The 27,082-nt window shown below is 48.5% G+C and overlaps 1 pseudogene; it reads right to left on the bottom strand.

Moving 5' to 3' along the window:
* Positions 1-11,713: 11,713 nt before the first annotated feature.
* Positions 11,714-11,868, bottom strand: LOC123634878 (annotated as a pseudogene).
* Between the last annotated feature and the right edge of the window lie 15,214 nt (positions 11,869-27,082).

Raw genomic sequence — 27,082 nt, forward strand, 5'->3', positions numbered from 1 at the left:
ACTCTGAGGTTTCATTAAAAACGTTATGTTTCCTCGAGGTCCGTGCCAGACCCAACAAGGAGACTGGCCGGCGAGAGGCTGGCCGAGGCCAGGAGGATTTTCACCACCTGGAAGACGGCCCACCTTGACTTGCCTTCTCCCACCCCGGTGACCCCCAGAAAGGGCTCCACTGGTCTGCTCTTTCAGTCACTTAACACGTACTGGTTAAGCACCCATTGTAGCGTTGGGTGCTTGAGTTACAGCTATGAGTACGTTAGACAATGTCCTTAGTCCCACAAAGCTTCTACCCTAGCTGGGGAGAAAGGCCACGAACAGACAAATAAATATATTACATGATTTCGGACAGTAGTAAGCGCTATAGAAAATAAAACAGGATAATGTGTTGGAGGACGGGAGTAGGAAGGCAACGTTGGATAAGGTAGTCAGGGAAGGTCTCTCGAAATCCAGGACAGACTAGCACAAACTCAGCCAGGTGGAGCCCAGTGTCACCTGCCGTGCGGCACGTGGCATCTCGACTAGAGCAGAGGAGCACAGCGCCTGGGATGCAGCGGCCGGGGTAGCACACGCCTCCGTCGTGACACGGCAGGGGCCACCACAGCTCGCCCGTGCACAGCGGGGGTGGCACGGCGCCTGCACAGTCCTGCCGCTGCGCCACGCGAACGCCACTCGCCACCATCACCGCAGTCCCGGGGACTGCCTCGGGTCAGGGTCCCTAGGAGCACATCCAGAGATGGGGATTTGGGGCAAGCGGGCTTTCGGGAGAAGTAGAATGAGGGAAGCCAGACAGGGCACGGGAGGAAAGCTCATCCCTGTTGTCCTTGGGCCGGAGGCTGCCTCACTCTGGTCTCACAGGAGCCCGTGAGGCACGACTGGCACCGCTGAGTTGCTTGCCGCCCTTGGGGAGCCAGCTTTTTGTACCCTCCTGTCAGTCAGCAGGACTCGCCCGTACCCCATGAAGGGCGTGACCTCCGTGTGAGTTGCCTACCATTTGGCAGAGAGCAGTTCTCCGGCAAAGGACGCAGATAGGAGCTGTTTGCAGCCAACCCCCACATGATGTCGACACGAGGGACCCGGGTGGTGTCTGTGCAACGTCAAGATGCTCTAGGACACTGTTGGCGAGTCCCCTTCACTGGGCCAGTGCCTCCCTCCCCTGCTGCTGTGAGCCTGGGGGACAGGAGGTGGCCTTAGTAAAACGTGTGCTCGTCATGCAGGGCAGGATGGAGCCCATGAAGATTCAGGGCCCCGTATTGCTGAAGACCTTAAGGAACTGGTGACCTGAGGCATGCCAAGCCATCCCTGCTAAGACAGAAGACAAATTGCTGCATTTTGCGCCTTTCACATGCAATAGGATGAAAGATAGCCCCCCCAAAGATAAGTCCATGTTCTAATTTCAGGATCTATGAATATTATCTTATTAGGAAAACAGATCTTTGCAGGTGTAATTCAGTTAAGGATCTTAAGATGAGGAGATAATCTTGGATTATCCAGGCAGGTCCTAAATCCAGTGACAAATGTCCCTGTAAGAGACCCACAGAGGAGAGACACACAGAGAAGAGACCACAAAGGCACACTGGAGAGATGCAGCCACAGCCAAGGAGAGCCTGGAGCCAGCAGCAGCGGCGGCGAACGGGCCTTTGTGGGGAGCACAGCCCTGTCGGCACCTGGATTCCAGACTTCTGACCCCAGAACCGTGCAGAAATAAGTTCCTGTTGTTTAACGCCCACCTTCTCTGTCCTCTTTGAATTTCGAAACAGCATACCCCACACTTCAGAAAACTACCAGTTTTGAGACCAAGCAAAAGATAAACTTTGCAGAGGTCCAAGCCAGTAATGTGCTGTTGAACCCACATGACAAGGAGAGTCCACAGTGCCAGATAAGGAGTTTGGGTGGAGCCTTTGACAAACCCCAGTACAAGCGTCCCAGTGCAGACCCCTAGAACTTTCTGCAGCAGAGAACTACTCTCCTTTTGAAAAACAATTTCTGACACGCCACTGAACTGTACAGACACTCAGAGACAGCAAGCGACGATGCCACCTGAGCCTCCCATCATGAGCTGGGTGATATCACATCCACCAAATCATAATGAGGAGGGCACAGCAGCAACCCACTGTCAGTGAAAATGGTACAATGGCATTTGGAATCTGGACTGGCAAGTCCAGGGGTACAAGTATGTGACACAAAGAGATGTGCCAGACCCCACGCCACCCACATCTGTTGTGTCTATACCTGTCCCTCAACACGCACCTGTGGCCTCATGGTGGCTTCCCACAGTCAGCTGTCAGAGGAGCAGAGGACTCAGGCCTGGTTCATGGTTGGCACACAGGACTGTGAACAACAGATCTGGTCACCTCCATCCTATGGAGGAAGTGCTACATGTCAGCACCTAGTTGGTCAGCCTGAAGGGACACGATTAGAAGATCTTGGACCGCGTGGTTGGGGACGGCCTGCCTGTGCTCACAGAGGCCTTCTCATTTACAGAGCAGCATCGCCCCGAATCTCTGAGCCCTCACAATCCTGGCAGGGGGGTTCTGTCGTGGCTCCCTGGGGCACAGTCCCTGCGTACCAGTCAGGGCTGCAACAGCTCCATGTATGGGGACCTGTCTCAGGTGGGGCCTCCCAGAGGCAGACTTTGAGAAGAGGGTTCATGTGAAAGTGAGTTCTGAAGGAAGTGCTCCCAGGACAAGCCAGTACCAGAAGAAGGGCAGCTGGACAGGGAGGGGAAGAAGTCAGCTTAAACTTGACCTGTGGGGGGCTCTGGAATGTAAATTATACCTCAGAGTTTGTTCTCAGCTCCAGGCCAGAGACCTGGGCTTCTGCCTGTGCACCTCTTGGTCATTACCATGCCAAGGCAGCCCCAGGGCACATAAATGCTCACTCTGGCTCCGTGTGTGTGTGTGTGTGTGTGTGTGTGTGTGTGTGTGTGTGTGTACGTGCGCTTCTGTGTACGGGAGAAAAGCCACTCTGGAGCTCAGTAGGGGCCTCCAAAGCGGGTGGCAGGTGCAAGCTGTTAGAAGGAAAGGCACAGAGGAGACGAGGAGGAACTCACAAGAAGGGGAGTGTCAACCACGGCCTCCTACCTAGTTATGCCCTTGGCGTTGTCTGGTGCACTGGGCTGGATAGTGTCCCCCTCAAAACTCATGTCCTTCTTGGAACCACAGAATGTGAACTTATTTGGAAATAGAGTCACTGCAGATGTAACTAGCTAAGATGAGGTCATACTGAACTAGGGTAGGCCCTCAGTCCAATATGATTGGTGCCCTGAGAAAATAAGGAGCAGAGACACAGAGACAGAGACACAGGGAGAATGCCACGTGAACACACAGATTGAAGTGATGCATCTCCAAGTCAAGGGACATTGAGGATTGCCAGCAACCAACAGAGGCTAGGAGAGGCATGGAACAGGTTCTCACTGAGAGCCTCCAATAGGAACTAACCCTAATACCCTGACTTTGGGCTTTTAGACTCCAGAATCGTGAGAGAATAAATTTCTGTTGTTTCGAGCCTCCCAGTTTGTAGCACTGTGCTCTGGCACCCCTAGGAAACACACACAGCTGAGCGCATCTGGGCTGTGGATAACGGGCAGCATATGGAGCCACTCAGCACTGACAGGGAGGCCAACAGGCTCACAACGTCATCATTTGGCCAGAAAGACTTGGAAATGTGCTTGTGTTCCAAAAGCAAAATGAAAAAAGAAAAACAAAAACCACACTTCCACAACCTTCCAGGAGGTGAGGAGCTGCAGCCCCACCCAGAGGAAATAAACCTGGGTCCAGGCTATGGACAGCAGCACCATTAGTCTGGGCTGGAAAACATATCCAAATGCTCCTGAGGTTGATTTTGGAACTGCATCTGGCTAAATGGGAGAGGTGCCGGGTCTGCAGTTGGACCAAGGCCTAGTTAGGGAAAAAGGAGGGAGTGGCTGGGTACCAGGTAAGTGGTGGAAAGGTTGTGGGGGGACAAGCTGGGAATCACTCTCCTTTGTTCCAGAGACCCCTTGTCCATGAATACATGTCTAGGAATAGCAGAGGGGGAAGGGGAACCTGGTTGGGGTCTTGACAAGTTGGCCCTCTGGGTGAGAGACCAGTGGCCATATATCCTCATTCCTGGCATCTTTTACTGAATGAAGCATCTCCCTAGGCCAGAGGAAACCTTCAAGAAGGAAAAAATCCATTAGAAATAGCACTGCCCAAACTTCACTCAGTCAAGTACCACCTCAACACTTTTTGCCATATCTGAGGATCAGCTCAGTATACACATACACATTACACTAGTATTTTACATAACATTTTTCTTTAAAATGTTTCTTTCTAATGTCTTCAACAAATGGTGCTGGAACAACTGGATGTCCACATACCAAAGAATGAAGTTAGAGTCCTACCTCACACCATATACAAAAATTAACTCAAAGTGGACCAACAACCAAAATGTAATAACTAGACCTATAAAACTCTTCAAAGAAAATATAGGAGTAACTCATCATTGGATTTGGCAGTGAACTGTTAGATATGATACCAAAGCATAAGCAACAAGAGTAAAAATAGATAAATTGGATTTCATCAAAATAAAAGTAGAGAATATATCAAAAGACACTATCAAGAGAGTGAAATGACAACAGAGAATGGGAGAAAATATTTGTAAATCATATATCCAATAAGGGTCTAGAATCCAGAGTATATAAAGAACTTTCACAACTCAACAACAAAAAGACAAAATAACTCCCTTTTAAAATGGGCAAAAGATTTGAATAGAGATTTCTCCTAAGAAGATATGTAATGGCCAAAAAGCACATGAAAAGATGCTTAACATCATTAGTCAAAATGCAAATCAAAACTACAATGAGATACCACTTCATACCCACTAGAATGGCTATAATTTAGAAGAAAGAAAATAGCAAGTGTTGGTGAGAATGTGGAGAAATTGGAACTCTCATATTTTGCTGGTGGGAATGTAAAATGGTAGAGCCACTTTGGAAAATAGTTTGACCATTCCTCAAAATGTTACCATATAACCCAGCAATTCTGCTTCTAGGTATATACCCAAAAGAATTGAAAACAGGTATTCAAACAAGTGTATGTACACAATATGTACAGTGAGTGCAAGTACATAGCAGCATTATTCACATAGCCAAAGGTGTGAACAACCCAAATGTCCATCCTCAGATGAATGGATAAATGCAATGTGGTGTATCCATACAATGGAATATTACTGGGTCATAAACTAGAATAAAGTTGACCACATTCTGGGCCATAAAACACACCTTAGCAATTAAAAGAACAGTAATCACATAATGTCTGCTCTCAGACCACAGTGTAATTAAACTAGAAATCAATAACAGAAAGATAACTAGAAAATCCCAAAATGTGTAGAGATTAAAACAAAACATTTCTAAATAATACATGGGTCAAAGAAGAAATCTCAAGAAAAATTTTAAAATATTTTACCCAATGAAAAGTGAAATACAACTTATCAAAATTTGTAGTATACAGCAAAAGCCATGGTTAGAGAAAAATTTATTGCATTGAATGCATGTATTAGAAAAGAAGAAAGATCTAAAATCAATAATCTACGTTTCCACCTTGGGAAACTAGAAAAAGAAGAGCAAAGTAGGCAAAAAAAAAAAAAAAAAAAAAAAAGGAAAAGAATTAGAGCAAAAATCAATGAAATTGAAAATAGAAAATCAATAGAGAAGAATAAGTGAAATCAAAAGCTGATTCTTTTGAAAAGATCAATAAAATCAATAATCCTCTAGCCAGACTAAGAAAAAAAAGAGAGCAGACACAAATTACTAATATCAGAAATAAAAGAGGGGACATCACTGCAGATCCCATGGACATTAAGAAGATAAGAAAGGAATACTATGAATAATTCTGTGCCTAGAAATTGGGTAACCTAGATAAAATGAACAAATTACTTGAAAGATACAATCCACCAAAACTCATAAAAGAAGAAATAGGCAATCAGAATAGATCTATATCTACTAGAGAAATTCAATTGATAATTAATAAAGTTCAAAAACAAAAAACATCAGGCTAAAATCAGTTCACTGGTGAATTCTACCAAACATTTAAGGAAGAAATTATACCAATTCTGTACAATCTCCTTCCGAGGACAGAAGCAGAGGAAGTACTTCTTAACTCATCCTATGAGGCCAACACTTACACTAATACCAAAACTAGACAAAAACATTATAAGAAAAGTAAACTACAGATCAATATCTCTCATAAACATAGATGCAAAATCCTCAAGAAAATACTAGCAAATTGAATCCAACAATGTATAAAAATAATTATGCACCATGACCGAGTGGGATTTATTCTAGTTGTGCAAGGCTGGTTCAGTGTTTGAAAACCAATTAATGTAACCCATCACGTCAGTAGGCTAAAAAAGAAAAATTACATGATCATATAAATAGATGAAGAATAAGCATTTGACAAAATCCAACACCTATTCATGATTAAAACCCTCAGTAAACTACAAATAGAGGGGAACTTCCTCAACTTGATAAAGAATATTTATTAATACTAAAATCTTACAGCTAACATCATACTTAATGATGAGAAAATAGAAGCTTTCCCACTAAGATCAGGACCAAGGCAAAGATGTCTCCTCTCCTTTTTAGCAGCATTCAGGAAGTCCTAGCTAATGCAATAAGATAGGAAAAGGAAGTAGAAGGTATACCAGTTGGGAAAGAAGAAATAAAACTGCCTTTGTTTGTAGGTGACATGATTGTCTATGTAGAAAATTCAAATGAATAGACACAAAAACTCCTGGAACTAATAAGCAATTATAGCAAGCTTATAGGAAATAAGATTATTATACAAAAGTCAATTACTTTCCAATATACCAACAATTTTTAATTTGAAATTAAAAACACAATACCATTTACATTAATAGCAAAAGAAAGGAAATACTTAGCTATAAATATAAGTAAATATGTATAAAACTTATCTGAGGAAAACTACAAAATTCTGATGAACAAAATCAAAGAAGAACTAAATAAATGGGGAGATATTCCATGTTCATGGATAGGAAGATTCAATAATGTCTAGGTATCAGTTTTTCCCAAAATACAGATTCAAGATAATACCAATCAAAATCCCAGCATGTTATCTTCTGGATATTGACAAACTGTTTCTAAAGTTCATGTGGAGAGACAGACCCAGAATAAGTGACACAGTATTGAGAAGAAGAACGAAGTTGGAGAACAGACACTACCTGATTTCAAGACTCACTAGCTATAGTAATCTTCAATATTTAAAGCTATAGTAATAAAGACAGTGTGATATTGGCAAAAGAATAGATGGATCAGTAGAATGGAATGGAAAACCCAAAACAGACCCACGTATAGTCAACTGATCTTTGACAAAAGAGCAAAGGCAATACAATGGAACAAAAATAGTCTTTTCAACAAATGGTGCTGGAACAACTGAACATCCTTATGCAAAAAGAAAAGAATTTAGACACAGATATTATACCCTTCAAAAAAGTTAACTCAAAATGCATCATAGGCCGGGTGTGGTGGCTCACGCCTGTAATCCTAACACTCTGGGAGGCCAAGGAGTGAGGATCATTTGAGGTCAGGAGTTCAAGACCAGGCTGAGCAAGAATGAGACTCTGTCTCTACTAAAAATAGAAAAATTAGCTGGGCATAATGGCACAGGCCTGTAGTCCCAGCTACTGGAAGGCTGAGGCAGGGGGATCACTTGAGTTCAGGAGTTTGAGATTGCAGTGAGCTATGATTATGCCATTACATTCTACCTGGGGAGACAGAGTGAGACTCTGTCTCAAAAAAAAAATATGTATCATAGACCTAAATTTAAAATGCAAAAAGTTTATTTTGCAGGTTCACAGCTGAAGGGAATTTGCCTCAGGATGAATCGTGCCTTGTGTCTCACCCATGTCTGGTTTAGATCAGACTCTGGACTTTGGACCTTTGAGTTGGTGCTGGAATGAGTTCAAACTTTGGGACTAATTGGCACGGAAAGAATGTATTTTGTATGTGAGAAGGACATGAGTTTGGGGGGCCTGGGGTGAAATGCTATGGTCTGGATGTCCCCTCCAAAGCTCATGCTGAAGTTGTAGTGCATTGTAACAACATTGAGAAGTGGGGCCTTTAAGAAGTGATTAGGTCATGAGGGCTCTGCCCTCACGCATGGTAATGCCATTATTGGGGTGTGGGGGAGTTACCGAGCTAGTGGGCTCCTGATAAGAAGGGTGAGTTTGGCCTCATTCCCTGTCTCCATCTCACACACTCACCTGCCCTTGACCGTGTCAGCACTCAGCAAGAAGGCCCTCACCAGACGTGGTCCCTCGATCATGGACTTCCCAGCCCCCAGCACTATGAGCCAAACAAATCTCTTCTCTTTATAAATTACCCAGTCTGTGCTGCTATGTTATAGCCGCAGAAAATGTATTAAGACAATGACATTCTGGAAAAAGCACAACTATGGAGACAGTAAAAAGATCAGTAGTTTCCAGGCATTAGGGAGGAGGGAAGGAGGAGGAGGTGGAGCACACACGATGTTTAGGGTAGTGAAAACACTGTGTGTGACACTGTCATGACAGGTGCACGCCACTACGTCTGTCCAAACCCACAGAATATACAACAGCAAGACTGAACACTGACATAAACTGGACTTAGGGTGATGTTATGTCCACATAGCGTCATCAGCTGTAACTGCTCCCCTGCTCTGGTGGGGGATGTTGACAATGGGGAGGCTGGGCGCGTGTGGGGCCGAGGACTCATGGGAAATCTCTGTACCTTCCTCTCGATTGTGCTGTCAACCTAAAAGTGCTCTTAAAAAAAAAAAAAAAAAAAAAAAAAAAACTTTGAAAGTTAAAAAAAAAAGTTTTAATTAAAAAGACTTTTTTAAAAGAGAAAGAACCACGTTGCAACATGCATGTGTCATCAGTATGGCGTGTACCGATCCAGTTCACAACATGGATGAACCTTGGAAACACTGGGCTGAGTGAAAGAAGAGACCACATATCATGCGATTCCATCGTATGAAGCATCCGGAACAGGCAACCCCACAGAGACAGAAAGTAGGTCGGGCAATGCCAGGGGCTGCAGGAGAGGGGAATGGGGAGCACCTGCTAAGAGGTACGTTTCTTTTAGGAGCAATGAAAATGTTCTGAAATTAGTGGTAATGGTTATATGACCTTGTGAATAATACTAAAAGCCACTGCACTGCATGCTTTACAAGGGTTAATTTTATGGTATATGAATTATATCTTTAAAAAACTGTCTTCAAGTCTGGAGAAGTTGGGAACCAACTGGGATGAGCACAACATTTACTCTGCATATCACAGTCCTTGTCTCGTGGGGCTGGTGAGCAGAATTTCATACCATGATTCTCAAACTTTAGCTTTTAGCAGAATCTCCTGAAGGGCTTTTCCTTTTTTTTTTTCTTCTTTTTTTCTTTTTTTTTTTTTGAGAAAAAAAATCACACAGAACAATCACAGCTCACTGCAACCTCCAATGCCTGGATTCAAGTGATCCTCCTGCCTCAGCCTCCCAAGTGCAGACATGCACCCACCACACCTGGCTAATTTTTTAAAATATTTTGTAGAAACGGGGTCTTGCTATGTTGCCCAGGCTACTGGAGGGCTTTTATAATACAATATGCTGGTCACTTCCCCAGAGTTTCTGATTTAGCGGGTGGAACCTAAGAATTTGCATTTCTGACAAGTTCCCAAGTGATGCTGGCACTGCTAGTCCCTGGATCAGACTCTGAGAATCAACTGTGTGTAAAGTGCTCTGTGTCTGGCCAAGAGCAGGGGCTCAACATCATGTGAGCACATCTCGATTATTTCCACAACCAACTACCTGGCATGCAGGACCAGGGTTATTACCTTGATTTCCAGTTGGGGAAACTGAGGCCCAGAGAAGGCAGTAACTACTGGGGGTCATGAGGGAGGACAGGAAGTGCCGGAGCTGGAACTTGAGCTTACATTGAAGGCTTTTCCACTGGCCTGGAGCAACCGGGCTTCCCTCTAAATTCCCAGTCAGTGAAATGTGCTTGGGGACAAGCCCAACCCCCCAACCCTCTCATTCTGTCCTCAGCCAACTCCTTCCAATCTCCCAGCCCCTTCTGAGATTTTATCTAAGGCTGCTCTGCCTGGCTCTGGATCTACTTCAGTTGTGGATTCTGCTTCCTGCCACCTCCCTTGCCTGGGACCCAGGGCAGGTCTCAGCTGGGTCCTTCCTGCCACTCCCCACTGGTCCCAGGCCTTAGCCCCAGCAGGCTGCATGGACATAGGGCAGCCTGAGCCAAGTTACAGAAGGGATGGTCCTGAGGTCTCAAGAGGGTCACATAAGACACTCCCAGTTAACCCCACAGAGCTGGTGCAAAGCCACTTTGCATTGTTGTCTCATTTGCTCCTGTAACTTGTACAGAAAATGCCTTTTCCCAGGGCATCAGGCAGGCAGGCTTCAGGTGAAGGCTTCCCCTTCCTGGCCTTCCACTCGCTCATTCATTCAAATATTTACTGCGTGTTGGCTCCATATCAGAGGCGTGCTGCGCTTTGAGAACACGAGGGTGATTAAAACACTGTGACAGCTCACGGTCAGGCTGAGAAGGCAATGCTGCCCTGGCACAGTCTCATCACAGGGGTGTGTCCACCCTGGAGACCACCGTGAAGAGCCCCCAGAGGGCACAAGCCCAGTCTTCACCTGCAGCCACTGTCCAGAGCCATCTGATGTGTGAGCTGAGGCTCCTCGCAGCATCCGGCCCTGTCCTTCCAGGCTGGGACGGGAGGTGGTGACAGGTGGCTGACCCCCCAGAGATGGGCAGACTCCACCTGTGTGGGGTGTGATGACCAGTGGCCTGCCGGCCACCAGGAAGGGCAGGCTCATCTGCTTGCTGGGGCTTAATGATCAAGACAAGCTGCTTCTCAGAATAAAACCGCCTCTAAAGAAGATGTTCAAAAAGCTAAAGCACTGTGTTTCGGTGATTCTGAGAGGTATGCTTTTCACACTTTAATGTCTCCGAAATCAGGGTGTGTCTTACAATAACTGCTGGCCGGGGGCCCTGTCGAGGGAGGTGTCATTGCCTGCTCATGCCGAACATCGGAGCTCCTGTGGGATTCTGTGGCTTGGAAGAAAGTCCCGGAGACAATAGAGGAGTATTCTTTTAACCTCTAGGAACCAAACAGTTGTGGGCACAGGGTGGAGAAAGGTGGTCAGCCAGACGTGTTTAGCAGCATTCCTCACGTGGGAGCCGAAGGTGGGCCGCACTGCATGGTGGCACAGCCAGCGGAGAGCCCCATGCCAGTGGCTTGTCGCCATCCGCGGATTCCTGTAAGAAAGGCCGCATCAAGCCGAGCTTCCCTTGGTGGGAGGGTGGGGAGGCCACGGAGGAACCTTCCGGGGAGCTGGAATCTCTCCTGGTCCGGGTGGCAGTTAATTCAGTAGTGTGCTGGGACACCAGGTCGCTGAGGCAGGGGGCAGGGAACCCCTGAAATGTAGCATTTGCCAATTTCCATGCCGTACACACTCCCATTACCACTGTTTCTTTTTTCAAACAAAAGGTCTCTCATATTTATTACTGAACCAGCTTATTAGTGCGGAGCATATAAACAAAGAGAAAAATCATTTTCCCAATGAAATGTGTCTGACTGTCGGGATAGTAGTGACATTTTCAGCTTGACATGGTGAGGCGATAGTGACCTTGATGCAGCATAAATATGTCATCGTCTCACGGGCAGTTCCTCATTGACCCAGCTTGGCTCTTCTCCAATGTCTCCTCTCGCATAGTACCTGATTTTATCACCAGTTTTCATCCGAATCCACTGGGGAATGGGACGATTTTGCTTTTGTTTCTTGGCCAGAAATCGCTTGATTCTGAAAGTCTTGTGAGAAGACATGGCGAGAAACGGAGTCAACCACACACACCACGATGGCAGGGGCAGGGAGAAAGGGGGTTACTGTTGATTTTAAGTGGCCGATAGTTTAAAAACTGGTTTGCAAAATTTCTGAGTATTTAACAATCCTAATAGGAGCTAGCTCCGGCCTACCATTGATTATGGATGAGTATTTACGGGGATAAAAATTCATCAACTATACTTACCAGAGGTAAGCTTGACCTCAGTAAAATATCTTTAAGGAGAGTGAGAGAGAGATCTTCATCGCCGGCACTCGCTGGCACAGAGGACAACGCTGTGTGGAAAAAGTGTGGCTTCGGCTACTCTGAGTCAGTCGGGTTTTGAATGTGAAGAAGTTTATTTTTATATAAATTTCATTTCCTATAAATTGATTTTCATGTAAATTTTCCTTTCATGTCCAGACAAGCATGCATATAAATATAAAAGAGCTCTTTTAATAAGTATAAAATAAAAAAAAATTTTTTTTTTTTTGAGACAGAGTCTCACTCTGTTGCCCAGGCTAGAGTGCCGTGGCGTCAGCCTAGCTCACAGCAACCTCAAACTCCTGGGCTCAAGCAATCCTCCTGCCTCAGCCTCCCAAGTAGCTGGGACTACAGGCACATGCCACCATGCCCGGCTAATTTTTTATATATATATTTTTAGCTGTCCATATAATTCCTTTCTATTTTTAGTAGAGACGGGGTCTCGGTCTCACTCAGGCTGGTCTCGAACTCCTGACCTCGAGCGATCCTCCTGCCTCGGCCTCCCAGAGTGCTAGGATTACAGGCGTAAACCACCACATCCAGCCCAAAATAAAAAATTCTAAGTGCTAAGAAAGTATCGTGTCCCAGTTCAGTTGACAGTGTTTGTATTTCCCAGGGTCTGTAAAATGGCAGTGCATCTATAGTCAATGATGTCAGAGATTTGTTGAAGTATCGTAATATAAATTTTTAAGTTTTATGGGTGTTTTCAATAGTTGGTCAGGACACTGAACCAGGAATCAAGACTGAGAGATGAGTTCTAGGTCTGGATTTGCCACTGTGTGACCTTGACCTCTGTACCTCAGTTGTCCTCTCTGAGTTTCGGTTTCCCCACTTCCAAAATAGAGATAATAATAGTATCTACCTCACTGGGGCTGCTGTGAAGACTGGGACCCTGTGTGCAGAGTGGTTTATCGCCATGCTTTCGCGAGGCAGGCTGGGGACTCCAAAAAGGCAGCTCACTTCCACATGTGGAAACATCTGCCAATCTGCGGTCAGACCTGCTCTCCCAGCCCGGCCTCTTGGTCATTTCAGAATGGAGAAGTGGCTGTGGGAATGGCTGCCTTGTCTGCAAGGGGCTGACGCAGGGCCTTGGACAGAGGGTGGGGATCAAGGTACCAGACGCGGAACTGGAACCATTCCCGGGGAGGCATCTCACGCAATCCCACCCTGCTGCCAGCCATACTGTGGCAAGACCATGTGGCCCCGTGGCCAGGAACGTGGCCTTCACAGCCAGAAGAGACCGGGTTCATATCCGAGCTCTGCCCCACTAGCCAAGTGGCCTTGGCCACCCTCCTCTCTGAACCTCAGATTTCCCAGCTGAGAAACGGAGACAATCATACCTGTTTCCGGGGCTGTTAGAATTAAATCAGATAATGCACGCCAAGCACTCGATAGACCTGGCACACAGGTCAGCAGATGTCTCTTGAACTTGGTGCCTGCACTGGGAAGGCAAAGTCAAGTTCACCGAGCTCTGTACCCCTAATGCTTTAGGCGGAACAAGCAAGGAAATTCACAATGAACGTAACGTTAACTACATTGTGCTAAATGGAGCAGGAAGCACAGGTGCTATGGAAGGACACAGGGTACTGTCGCTGAGCATGGGGATGTGGGACAGTCTCCTGGGAGAACCGGGTCTTGGCAGGTGGGGGTGGAAAAGGCCTTCCTGGCAGACGTGACGGCAGGAAGCAACACACAAAGGGCTCCTGCTCCAAAGACAAACCCCTCGTCTTCAGATTGGGAGTCACAAGAAACCAATATTTCTTCCTTATTCTGAGCCGAACCCTCATACTCAGCTGGCAGCAAAATGGGCTTTCGCTGCCACCTCTAGTGTGAGAGAGTGAGCTCCTCGGCCCAGAGCATTTAAACACAAATAGTCACTGGGACAGTCCTGGTCCACTAACCTCAAATACGTTCTCTCTGTGTTGCGGGGGTGATGCCTGCCGGCTGCGTTTCCCAGGCTCTCTTGCTGGCCAGTTTCCAGCAGGTTCTGCCAGGGCAGGGTGCTGGAGGATGTCGGAGGTGGGGAGGCTTGAAGACAGAAGCTGAAGTGCTCCCCCCTCGCTGGCTGCTTTGGCGACCTCAGCAGCAGGTGTGTCTCCTCCGTGCTCCAGCTCCCCCCAGTCATCCTGCGGCTGGCCCCGCACAGCCCCAGATCCCGGGCACTGCCATCCCCACAACCTCCGCAGCCCCTCCGTCCTGGGGGTGGTGACAGTTTCCCGTAGTGGCTAATCTCTGGGCCAACTCAGCATGACCTCTTTGGCTTCTCAGCTCTGCCATAACCTGTGTGACTAACGCCTTGTATTAAGTCCTTCCGTCTGAAATACCTAGAGCGTTTCTGTTTTCTCGGTGGGACCCTAAGGGATACAAGTCCTTCCTGATGCCACGTGACAGGAATTCGAGTTGTGGACACGAGGCTGATCTGGAAGGTCCTCTGCAAGTCTGAGACTCTGGGCTCAGCTTTGGGTCACCCAGGCATCCATGGCCCCCTCCCATCCTACCCAACTTCCCTCTGCGGGGGCAACGGACAGGCAGGCTCCACCCATTCAGGCCGAGGTCCGGGAGCAGAAACCGCACCCCCCACCCCAAACTGCTAGAAAAGTCCCTCGTTGCCTGGAGCAGAGAGAGCTATGTCTGACGGCAGAAGAACTGCACAGAGAGCGGGGACAGTGCCTCGCCCCGTGGCTCTGTAGACTGGTGTCCCACCTGCAAGTCAGGAAAGGCCTCCAGTCCCTTCTGAGCCAGCATCCCCATTTGAGGGTGAGGAAACTGAGGTTCCGACAAGGAAAGTGACATTCTCAAGGACTCCCAGGCAGCGAGGGGCGGCGAGCGCTGGGGCTGGAACCCAGGCCTCCCTGGCTCACCCTGCCCCTGGCCCGGCCTCCCAGGAAACAGGGGTGCTCAGGGCCGCTGGTGACTCTGCACATCAGGGCAGGCTTCCAGGGGGCAGCTTAGGTGCTGCTGTGGCAGGTCGAGCTCCTTTGGAGGCCGCAGTGGGCACGGCAGTGTCCTGAGAACAGTTAATAACATTGCTTTCAATATTTGATTTTAAAAGTCAGTAAGAGTGAAGTTGAGCGATGTGCTGCCGTGGGAACACGTCCCCGACAGACGAGCGATCAATACGCACGTTGGGAGGAGACAGATTTATGGCGCTCACACAAAATGCCTGGAAGGGGCTGCCCCAAACGGAGAGGGGCAGAGATGAAAAGCGGTTTTGCCTTTTGCTCTATGCACTTCTGAATCATTTCACATGTTTACAATGAACTTGGTTTATTTTTGGAATTATTAATTAAAAAAGAATTTTTTTTTTTCAGTAAAAATCCCCATGGTTTGTTAGAGTCTCAAAAATCCCCATGGTTCACTGGGGTTTCCTCTGGCCTCCCGATGTGTGACTGGTCCCGCCTGTCCCCCCTGGGGCGGAGGCAGGGAGGCAAGAAGATCCACCTTCGTGCTGCGGAAAGCCGTGCCCTTAGGATGCCCAGCGGACGGGGACAGACAGAGAGGCTGAGCGCTGGCGATGGCAGAGGCATCAGGTAAACCCAGCCTGTGCTGTGTAACTGGGAGGTCAAAGCCCTGCTATCTCATCTGCTTTCTGTACCCAGAATCTTATGTTGAACCCCATATGGAAGAAGGATCTGGACAAGTGAGAGGGTTAGGAAGTGGGAGGTGGGGAGGGTGAGGGGCTGGAGGGTCCAGAGAGCTGTCACGTGCAAGCGGATCAGGTGTGTGAGGGGCTCCACGCAGACCCAAGAGAAAGGACGTGGGCCCGTGGGAGGGGGCCGCCAGTGTATGGCGTGGAGCTCTGTATCAGGAAGAATTGCCAATACATCTGCCCAGGATGGGATGAGCTGCCTTGAGAGGTAGGGGAGTGAGTGCCCCGTCATCAGAGGAGATCAAGCTGAAGCTGGGTGCTGCCCAGCCGGGATGCTGTAGAGGTGAGTCAGTCACAGGACGTAGGGGTAGATCCTGTGATCTCTAGAGGCCCTTCCACCCTGAGAGTCTATGATTTCATGACTGAAGGACCCAGGACAGGGGCAATGAAGGTAAAAGCCTCCATTTGCTGAGTCCTCATGATGGGCCAAGCGCCATGCTGGGGGGTAGCAGCGGTGCTGTGACTCTCCCCATGTGACAGATGGGGAAAGAGACTCAGTGAGTCAAAGCAACACTGATTCCCACTGGGTCCTTTCAGACGGATTCCAGCGCCTGCAGGGGCAGTGGGTGACGCTAATCACACTCCTGAAATGCCACATGGTTACCCCTGTCCAGAAAGGCAAAGGCATTGTGCTGAATTTTTTAGTATTCTATTTTAACTTTGAAAAAATTTTAAGCACTCAAAAACTGACAAGAGGCCAGGCACGCTGGCTCATATGCCTGTAATCCTAGCATTCTGGGAGGCCAAGGCAGGAAGATCACTTGAGACCAGGAGTTTGAGGTTGCAGTGAGCTACGATGATGGCACAGCACTCTAGCTCAGGTGACAGACAGAGACTCCGTCTCAAAAAAAAAAAAAACAAAAAGTGACAAGAAAAACACAAAAAACTAGCCTACCCCTTTCACCCAAGCTTTCAGATTGTCAACATTTTGCTCCACTGGTGCTGTCTCTCAGAGTACCTAAGTACGGTTTGTCTGTGGTGCCACATGGAACTTTGGGGCACACATCAGGACCCTTCCCTGAGGGCCTCCTGAGAACAAGGGCCTGTTACACAACCTGGAACAATGATCACATTCAGGAGAGTTCACATTGACACAATATGACGCCCATTGCACCAGCCATCCCAACACCCTCCTTTATGTCTCTTTGCCACATGGGTGTTTTCAGTGTGCATCAACAGCCTGGTGCTGAGTTTGAGTTCTCCTTCCTACTTCCAGCTGCCTGCGTTTCTTGGGTCCTTGCATGTCCCTGTGGCACACAATGTGCCTCACCTCTGCTGTGTTCCGTCCCTACGCTTTACCTTTTAAGGATCCTTTTCCCTCTCGCCTTCTGCCTGGACCTCCACAGGTCTGTGGGGTGAGCCGGGCAGGCAACATCCCCATGTCACAGATGGAAAAACTGAAGGTCCAAAAAGCAAATGACATCTGCCCAAGGTCACACAGAGAGGAAGGGGCCACCTCCCAAATCAGGATCTTCCAGTCCCAGGTGGCTGAAGATGTGTCCTCTGGGATCAACCACCCAGACTGCGCAGCACAGCTTCGTTCATTCATTCATCCATTCATTCCGCCTTTGCCAAGGGGCCATAGCCAGGCCTCCTGCCGGGATACGCAAGATTCCAGCAGTGGCCTGTGCAATTCGCGTCCCGGCCGCTCCCCACACGGTGCTGGGCCCTGGTGGGGAGAGAGACGGGCCGGGCAGGGGAGAGGGATCTTCATTTCTATGCAGTTTATAGTGTTAGAGACAATTTCTTTTGCTACTAAAAAGAAATAAGAAAACAAAAGCCGTGGGGCCCACAGACAGGTGAGCCCAGGGCAGAGCCAAGAGAGAACGCGGCGCGGGCTCTGCGGGCGGCCAGGACGCTCGGGCCAGGTCCCACGCCGGGAGATGGTGAACCGGGGAAGCGGGGCCTGTCAGCAGCGCTCAGGCCCCATTAAGAAGGCCTCCGAAACCCGAGGGTCATTTCCTCCCGCGCAGTGCGTGTGTTTATTTTATATATCTGGCCAAATGCAGGGGAGAAAGCCGGGCTCTGGAGCGGAGGAGCCGAGAGAGAAAGGGGAGAAAAGAAAACAGAACGTGAAGTGGTGTTTTACGAGCGGCATTAAATCCCCCTCGCACAATGAATCACAGCCGCTAACGAGGACGACTCCGCAAAGTCTAGGACGGGAGTCAGGGGAGACGCAGGGAAATCGGATCAATGTGGAGGAAAGAGCGCGTGTGCTTGGGTGTGTGCGGGCACACGTGTGCACACACACGCACACACGCACGCACACACACGCGCACACACGCACACACACGCACACACACGCACGCACGCGCACACACACACACGCGCACACACACACACACGCACACACACACGCGCACACAGCTGTTCTGGGAGGAAAAGGGGTGGGGAGAGCCCCTGTACCCTACAAGGTTAAAACCCAAGATGAGTCCCTGTGTGTAGACCCTTCGTGGTTGGCGGCAGGCGACAAGGGGGAGATGGCCACTGTCAGACACTTAGCTCAGCTGCCAAGGGCCCCCCGCATCATGCCCACCAGCAGGGAGCACGGGTGTCACTTCCTTGTCCCCACTGTCCCCTCCCAAAGGGCCCAGGAGTTGGGCCTGGTGCAAGACATGGTCTCTCTCTCCCATACACACACTCACTCATATGCACGCTCATTTACTCACATGCCACTTTAACTTCTTTTCCTCTGGAGGGGGGAACACTTTGACCAACCGCCAAGAGGTGGCCTGTGTCTACTCTCTGTTTGCACACTCGCCAGCCCCAGCGCTCGGGCTGCGGTAGGAGGCAGCTGTTCCCGAGCACGTGTGACGTGCGAGGGCCTCAGTGAAGCTCGCAGAGTTCCTAGCACGGCACCTGGTTCAGAGCCTCAGTAGATGGGAGCTTTCCTTCTCAACGTCACTGTCACCATCACAGGTCAGGACCCAGGAGCACCTGTGTGACGGGTGGGAGGGAAGAAAGGAAGGGCTGAGGAAGACAGAGCCGGGGTAGTCGGGGAGCGAGAGCCCGAAGTGCGGAGATGGGTCAGCGGCCCATCAGAGCCCAGGCCTGCCGCAAGGGACCTGGAGGAGGGATCGCCGTAGGGTTGGGGGGCAGCTGGAGCCCGCTGGTGAGGGGCCTGAAGTCACCGCAGGTCCTCTAGCCAGAAAGTAAAACTGGATGTGGACACCCTGGACCCCGCAAGGGTGGGTCAGTGCACCCAACACTGAATATTGGGGGCGGGGAAATGTGGGTCTGGTCAGCAGGAGGCGGGGTCGGAGGTGGCCTGGACAGATGCCTGGTGTCCACTCCTTCGTGCATAGAGACTTTGCCTCCCACTGTTGACCCTGGCACACCACCGACCACTCCCAGCCTATTTCCTCTCAGCTCTGGGAGACTGGGGGTCCCCATCTCCCACAGATTTATGGCTCCACTGGATGCTACCAACTGTCCCTACCCACAGTGTCCTTTCCCCACAGCCACTCCTCCTCCCCGCCTCCTTCAAGACACTGGCATCAGGCCGGGCACTGAGGCTCACGCCTATAATCCTAGCACTCTGGGAGACCGAGGCGGGCCGGTGGATTGTTTGAGCTCAGGAGTTCAAGACCAGCCTGAGCAAGAGCAAGACCCCGTCTCTACTAAAAATAGAAAGAAATTATATGGACAGCTAAAAAAAAATATATATATATATATGTATAGGAAAATTAGCCGGGCATGGTGGTGCACGCCTGTAGTCCCAGCTACTCGGGAGGCTGAGGCAGAAGGATCGCTTGAGCCCAGGAGTTTAAGGTTGCTGTGAGCTATGAGGACATCACTGCACTCTAGCCTGAGCAACAGAGTGAGACTGTGTCTCAAAAAAAAAAAAAAAAAAGAGACTGCCATCAAAGCTTCCATAGGTCTTAGGTTGGCAGCAGCCAAGAATTTCTACTGATTGCCTCTCCCTCCAAAACAAACAAACCAAAAGGAGTCACAACGTACGTGTCTTTGTGGTCTGCTGCCTGATCTTCTTGAAGCCCAGTCTGATTTCTTTTTAGGTACAAAAACATCACCTTATCTGACAATTGGGAAACAGCCGCTGAGTTCTGATGCCACCGTGAGGGGTTTGTTTTGGAGAACAGGCAGCAGGCCAACCCCAGACTGGCGGGTGCAGATTTGTCATTATTCGGGGCTGCACCCCACCCCTCCTCAGCACCTCTCCAACCTGCAGAGCCTCTGCGGTGGGTGTGTTGGAGTTGACGGCAGGTCCCGCCAGAAGGGGGTGCCTGTCTGAGTGCCCACAGCCACCTCTGGGGCAAGGGTGCTGTGAATCGTCCCTTGTCTGGAGGGTGGGCCTGTGAGGACAGCAACGGCCCGGCGCTGTCAGAATCCGCCCCTGGTCCACGCTCTCCTGCTCCTGTAGGGGACGTGAGCTGTAGGCTTCAGACAGTGGCCACCAGCTCTGCAGCCCCATCAGCCGCCCAGGCCCAAGTGGGTGGCCGTGGCCAGGGTAGGAGTGACCAACATCACCCCATGATCTGGGGGAGACCAAGACAAGTCATGCTCTGCAGCCCATCCAGGGCCACTCGGCTGGCTGACCAGGGTGTCAGGATGGCTGGGTGCCCGTCTGCCTCTGGGACTGGGGCCCCGTGTGGCATGGAGAATTCCACAAAACCCCTGATGCCTGCCTCATCCTCTTCTGCACCTCCGGGTGACATGATCTCTGCCCTTGGAGACTTAAAGGTCAGCAAACTGTCCCCGACAGTGGCTGAGAGAGGGCTGGGGCCCTGAATTTCCACGTGCTTTTCCCATCCAATGATTCTTAACCAGAAGTGGGGAGAACATCAGGGTGCTCAGAACCCACCCCAGATCTACTAAAGAGAAGATAGGGCTCCTGGGCCCCCCTAACAATTGTCATGTGGGACACGCTTCTTCAGACACAATCTCAAGAGCCGATAGATCCAGGATGGAGCCCTTATGAGCTGTGCAGCCTTCAGCAAATGACTGAACCTCTCTGAGCCTATGTTCTCATCCCTAAAGTGAGGATAACACTGGCATCCGTTCCATAGAGGTCATGAAAAAGAACATGAGATAATTCAGCACAGGGCTTGACACAGACTAAACGCACAATAAACGCCAGCTACTGCATTGCTATTGCTGTGTGGACGCAGGGAGCCCACTGTTCGCTACTACCTTGCCTGCCTCCAGGCTGGAATCTCTGTCTGCTCCACTTTGCTGGCCAAATTACCCCTGCCAGTCAGGGTTGCCACATATGGTTGTATAGCTTGTGCACTGCACAAAGTGCTGGCACTGGAATTGAGGCCAAAATCCAACTTGACTCCACTACTAAGCAGTGTACACTGGCATCTGAGCTGTGTCCATAAGGAGAACATTTTCTGATCTGCCCAGAAGCACCTCACAGGTCACAACTGGTGTTGTGGAGCCCTGACTAAGCTGGCTCCAGCCTCTGCCAGTCCCAGAACGTGGGCAGTGTTTGCCAGGCACAGTCTCCAGCTCCAGCTCAGCCACCCTGAGGAGGTGTGGCCACCATCTCGCTCCCAGATAGGAAACGCCCCAACTCCACCCCACATGCAGGCTGTGGAATCTCTGGTGTCTCTGCCTGACGTGGCCACTGTCATTGGCGGGGTTTGCAGGCCCAGGCCCAGATAGGCGAGGAAGAAGCTTCAGGTGTGTGGAAGAGAAGAGAATGCTGATGCACTGGAACTTGGGAAGTTTAAAACTCTACTTATTATTAGATGGTATTAAGAAATAGTTGTTTTCTTAGGTTTTAGGTTACGTAGGAGAATTGCCATATTCTTAGGAAATGAATGTTGAATTGTTTAGGGCTGAAGTGTCATGATGTTTACCACTTACTTTGAAAAACAGACATAAATATGGAGACTTTTGAAAGTTTGTAGGAAAATGCAATTAAAAGATTTAAAAAATTATGAATTTTATTTCTCAACAAGACAATTTCGTAAGTGATGATACTGGCCATTTAGCCCATCTGTAAAGAATTGAGGGTCCTGGGAATTTAGCCACAGCAATGCAGTCTTTTCCACATTATTAACTGATGAAAAATGGGTGGTCTTTAAAGAATTTTTTAAATTAGGAAACAAGAAGAAGCCAGAGGAGCTGAAGCAGGACTGTAGGTGATGCCTGGTGAGGTCCTACCAAAATGCTCACAAAATTGCCCTTGTTTGATGAGAGGAGTGAGCAGGAGCCTTGTGGTGGAGAAGGACTCGCTGTTGAAGCCTTCCCAGGCGTTATCCTATGAAAGCTTTGGCTGATTTTCTAAACACATCCTCATGCTGAGCAGATATTACCATTCTTTGGGCCTCCAAAGTCAACAAGTGAAATGGCTTGAGCATCCCAGAACACTGCTGCCATGACCTTTGCTCTTGACCGGTCCACCTTTGCTGTGACTGGACTATGGCCATCTCTTGGTAGCCACTGCTTTGATTGTGACTTGTCTTCAGGATTGTACTGGTGAAGCCGTGTCCCATCTCCTGTTCATTCTTTGAAGAAACACATCAGGACCTGACTCTGCTTGTTTGCAATCTCCATTGAAAGCTCTGCTCTTGTCTGCAGCCGATCTGGATACAACAGTTTTGACATCTGTCAGGTGCAAAGTTTGCTCAACTTTAATTTTTCAGTCAGAATTGTGTAAGCTGAACTAGTTGAGATGTCTGTGGTGCTGGCTACTGTTTCTGCTAGTCGTCATCGGTCCTTTTCAATTAGGGAACAAACCAGATGAATTTTTTTCCTTGAAAATGATGCGGATGGTCTGTCACTGCGGGCTTCATCTTCAACATTGTCTCATCCCTTCTTAAAATGAGTTATCTGTTTGTAAACTGCTGATTTCCTTGGAACATTGTCCCCATAAACTTTTCATAAAGCATCAGTGATTTCACTCTTCTCCCACCCAAGCTTCACCATAAATTTGATGTTTGTTCTTGCTTCAGTTTTAGCAGAATTCACGTTTCTCAGATAGGGGCTGTTTCCAAACTGATGTCTCATCCTTCGTAGTGCCCCAAGCTAGCTCCTGTTGAAATATGTTATAACAAGTTAGCAAGAGTTTATTTTGGTGCTAAAAAATCTTGATATCCATGCACAATTTTTTCATTAGTATGCATTTTCTATGAACTCTTTGAAGACCCCTTGTGTGTGTGTGTGTGTGTACATGTATGTAAGAGATAGACAGGTGAAACAAATATGGCCACATTCAACAGTTATTACATCTAGGGGGTGGGAATGTAGATATTTGTTGGACCATTCCTGCACTTTTTCTGTATGTTTAAAGTTTTTTATAATAAAAATATATGAATAATTTTTGGTGAGAAAGGGCCTCCAGGGCCATCTAAGTTCTCACTGTGTTTGCCCCACTCTCCACTCCTGTCTTCCCTCCAAGAGGAGCACTCAGGCAGACCTCTGTCCCCTCTGGGTGTTGGGAGGAGGGGTCTTCCCAGGGTGACACATTAGAGCCACTCAGAAGGGCAGGCCCGTCACTGCCTCTTACTCTGCGCTCCCAGAGCAGCTGACAATGCCTGGCTCACGCCCCCGTCACCGCTATGGGCTGCTCCTTTTGGGGTGAGAAACTCCACAGAAAGATGTTCTTTGATGAATTTTGTATCACCAAAAAAAGAGAAAAAAAATGGAACTAGACTCACTGTCCATCAGCAGGGGCTGGTGGCATAAATCGAACAGCTGTGTATTTGTACATCGTGACATGAAAACTTGTCCATGATATTGGGAATTAAAAAGCAAGTTGCAGAACAATATGTACGATACGATGCTTTAAAAATAAAATACTATATGGAAATGACCATTGTGTATTTCTAGAGAATGATCCAGAAAGCGGCTCAGGGAACCGTTCACAGTGGTTTCTTCTGGAGAGGGAGATTAGGTGGGGCAGGAGACACTTTCCCTTTTCATGTCAAACAGGCCTACGTGTTGGAATCTGCTTACAGTTCTAACTGCACATCTCAGAGCACTTACTGCAGTTCCGGCGCTGTAACAGTACTGTCTAACACCCACATAGCACCTACTGTGTGCCAAGTGCTGTTCTAAGGCCTTCGTGCCTATTGACTCATTTAATCTGCACACAACTGAATCCCAGGTTATTATCGTCTTTCCAGGTTAGAGGTGAGTGAGGCACAGAGCCGTCAAGTAACTTGCTCAGGCTCACACAGCCAGTAAGTGGCAGAGCTGGGGTTTCAACCCGGGCAGTCCCTCTCTACCGACGGTGCCACTACAACTCCACGCTCACCTTGGGGACCTCGACCTGCATGGTTTCATTTCGTCCTCACGGCAGCTCTCTCGGGGCTCCTTGCCTCCAAAAGGAGAGCTGGCGAGGCTGACATGGTTCAGGTACCAAAGTGACAGCAGGCTGGTGGGAGTTTGTCTTCTCTTCTTAGAAGAAGACAAGGACACCAGAGAAATAAAGACGTACACATGGTACAAGGTCACGTCAGCTACAACACACTTTCCCTTTCACAGGCGCCTCTCATGCCACACAATGTTACACCTGGAATTCAAGACCCAGTGGCCCATTTAACAGATGAGAAAACCGAGGCTTAGAAACAGGAAGTGCCCAAAGTGTGGATGAGTTTGGGGCGGCCAATCCCTGAGGCCAGAGCTTTGCAGAGGAAAGGGGGACTCCTGGCCTTCCCTTCTGCAGGCGGTGAGGACTGAGTCTTCAAGTCCTATCTGCTTTCATGGGGTGGCCTGCTCGGGGACCCCTGTCAGAGCTGGGACCTGAGGGGACTCCGGCACTCACCCCATCCCCAGCATCACTGGGGCCTGGACAGAGGTGTCACACTGCCCTGGCACCACACCTTAGAATTCTGAGAATAAGAAGTGGCCCAACACCCAGGAGGAGACACACCCAAGTGTTAACAGTGACAGATCTGGGGCGTGAAATTGTGGGTACTTTTTATTTCCTTCTTTGTACTTTCCCACAGTTTCCAAATTTTTCTATGGTGAACATGCATTGTCGTTATAAATAGAAAAATACTTTTTTTTTTTCTTCAGGAGAAACCAAAGACATATCACAGGAAGTATTTTAGCCAGTGAATGTAAAATGTGTGAACTGAGAAGAGGAAATGGGAGGTAGAGAGGGGGGAAACCAAAATGTGCTGGTGCCTACTCTGCGGCAAATATGGTGCCAGGAACTCTACATCCATTATCTCCTCAGTCCTCACTACTACCCTGGAGTTGGGTGCTACACTCCCCATTTACCCAGGGGGAAACTGAGGCACGTAGAAGGACGAAGACTTGCCCAAGTTAACTCAGCTGGTACAACATGGCAGAGCTAAAATTCCTCCAAGCCCCTGTTCTTTTTACCTCGCCTTGCTGCCTTTCCACGATGTGGCAGGAAAGGCAATTTCAAAACCAGTTTGGTTTGAAAATATCCAGAAGAGTCTCCAGTTTTTGACAAAGCAACAGGCATCGCTGTGTGGGAGCCCAGAACAGTGGTGTTTACGGTTTGCCATTTTCATGATGACAGCGGATCATGTTGTGTTCCCGGTACAATGTTTTGTCTGGCGGCTTCATCGCCCAGCATAGACCAAGCTGAGGGGGACTCGGTCTGCCATTTGCTTGTGAGGAGCGCTGAACATCGGTACAATCCTTATGGAAACAGTAACCACAAAGGGGTTGAGATCTTTTGACTCACGCATCTCATTCCTAGGGATGGATTTCTAAGAACTGCTTCAGAAATAAGAGGCTATGTGCATGAAGATGTTTGTGTCCATATTAACTACAATAGCTAATAATTTACAATACAATCACGTGATGGGAGATGCTATAAATCCTGGATCAGCAGCAGGAGCCTCTAAAAGCACCCCCAACGAGCCTCCTTTCCTGGTAGTCACACCCTGGGGAAGTTCCCTTGCACACTCGATTGGCCTGACGTAGTGACCAGCAGGATGTCATGGAAGTGACCTTGTGTGACTTCCAAGGAGAGCTCATGAAAGAAGTTGCAGCTTCTGCCTCAGTCTCTCCATCATTCCCTCTGGAAGTAGCCAGCCACCATGTTGTGAGGAAACTCAACCACACCCTGGAGAGCCCCCGTGGGGAGGAGCAGAGGCTGCCAGACAACAGCCATGCCAGTGCTCCTTCTTGGGGACGGAGGTCCTCAAGCCCCAGCCGGGCATCTGTAGCCTCATGAGAGGCCCTGGGCCAGAACTGCCCAGCTCAGCTTCTCTGGAAATTCTTAACCCCTAGAAACTATGAGAGAATAAATGTTATTAAGTCACCAGGTTTTGGGGTAGCTTGTTCACAGCAATAAATACAATAGAGAGATGCCTCATATGCTGTTCATTCATAGGTGGTGAATGAACTACTGCTACACACAACAATGTGGATGGATTTTATAAACGTAAGGTTGAGCAAAAGTAGCAAATACTGAAGAGCACATACGTCTTAGTCTATGTTCTGTTGCTATGCCAGAATATCACAGACTGGGCAATTTATAAAAAAAAGAAATTTAGGTCTTACAGTTCTGGAGGTCAAGGTCGAGAGGCTGCATCTGATGATGGCGTTTTTACCGGATCTTCACATGGCAGAGGGCAAGAGCCTGCCAGCTCAGGTCTCCCTTCCCATAAGCCACCAGTCTGATCGTGGGGGCCACACCCCACTCACCTTAACTAACCCTAATTACCTCCCAACAGTCCCATCTCCAGACACCATCAACATAAGAATTTAGGGGTTAAGTTTCCAACAAATGAAATTTGGGAGATACATTCAAACCATAGCAACATATTTTATGACTTTATTGATACAGAGTTCAAAAACTGTGAAAATTAATCTATGCAGATAGAAATCAGGGTAGCAGTTACCTTTGGAAGGGGGAGGTTAGTGACTGGGACAGGGAAGGGGGACATCCTGATGCTGGTGATGTTCCTTCTTGATCCCGGGACTGGTTACATGGGTGCGCTTTGTCTGCAGGAGTTCAAGCTGTACATGTATGATTTGTGCGTTAGCCAGGATGTGTGCTGTGTATATACAGACTATTGTGTATTTCAATAAGAAATGTTTTTAAATTATCATTTTGTACCCACTGTATAAAATCTAGACACATCTGATCAGGCTGTGGTCGGGCAAAAAGGGCAGAGCCACAGAAGAGCCCGCACAGGGATTTGCAGCCCTGTGAAATGCATGTGCACACGGAAGGCAGGATGGAAAGAAACGGAATGTTTGTGTTGGGAGCCAAGGATTCTAGGTAATTTTTAAATATTTGAGTATTTCATTTAAGAATGTATTATAGTGTCTTGTCAAAGAGAATGAAAAAAAGGGCCGAGAGGGATAATCCATTTCCACGCGACGTCTAACCCGAGAGTAAAAT

Source organism: Lemur catta, chromosome 3, assembly GCF_020740605.2.
Source record: "Lemur catta isolate mLemCat1 chromosome 3, mLemCat1.pri, whole genome shotgun sequence".
Classification (NCBI taxonomy): domain Eukaryota; kingdom Metazoa; phylum Chordata; class Mammalia; order Primates; family Lemuridae; genus Lemur; species Lemur catta.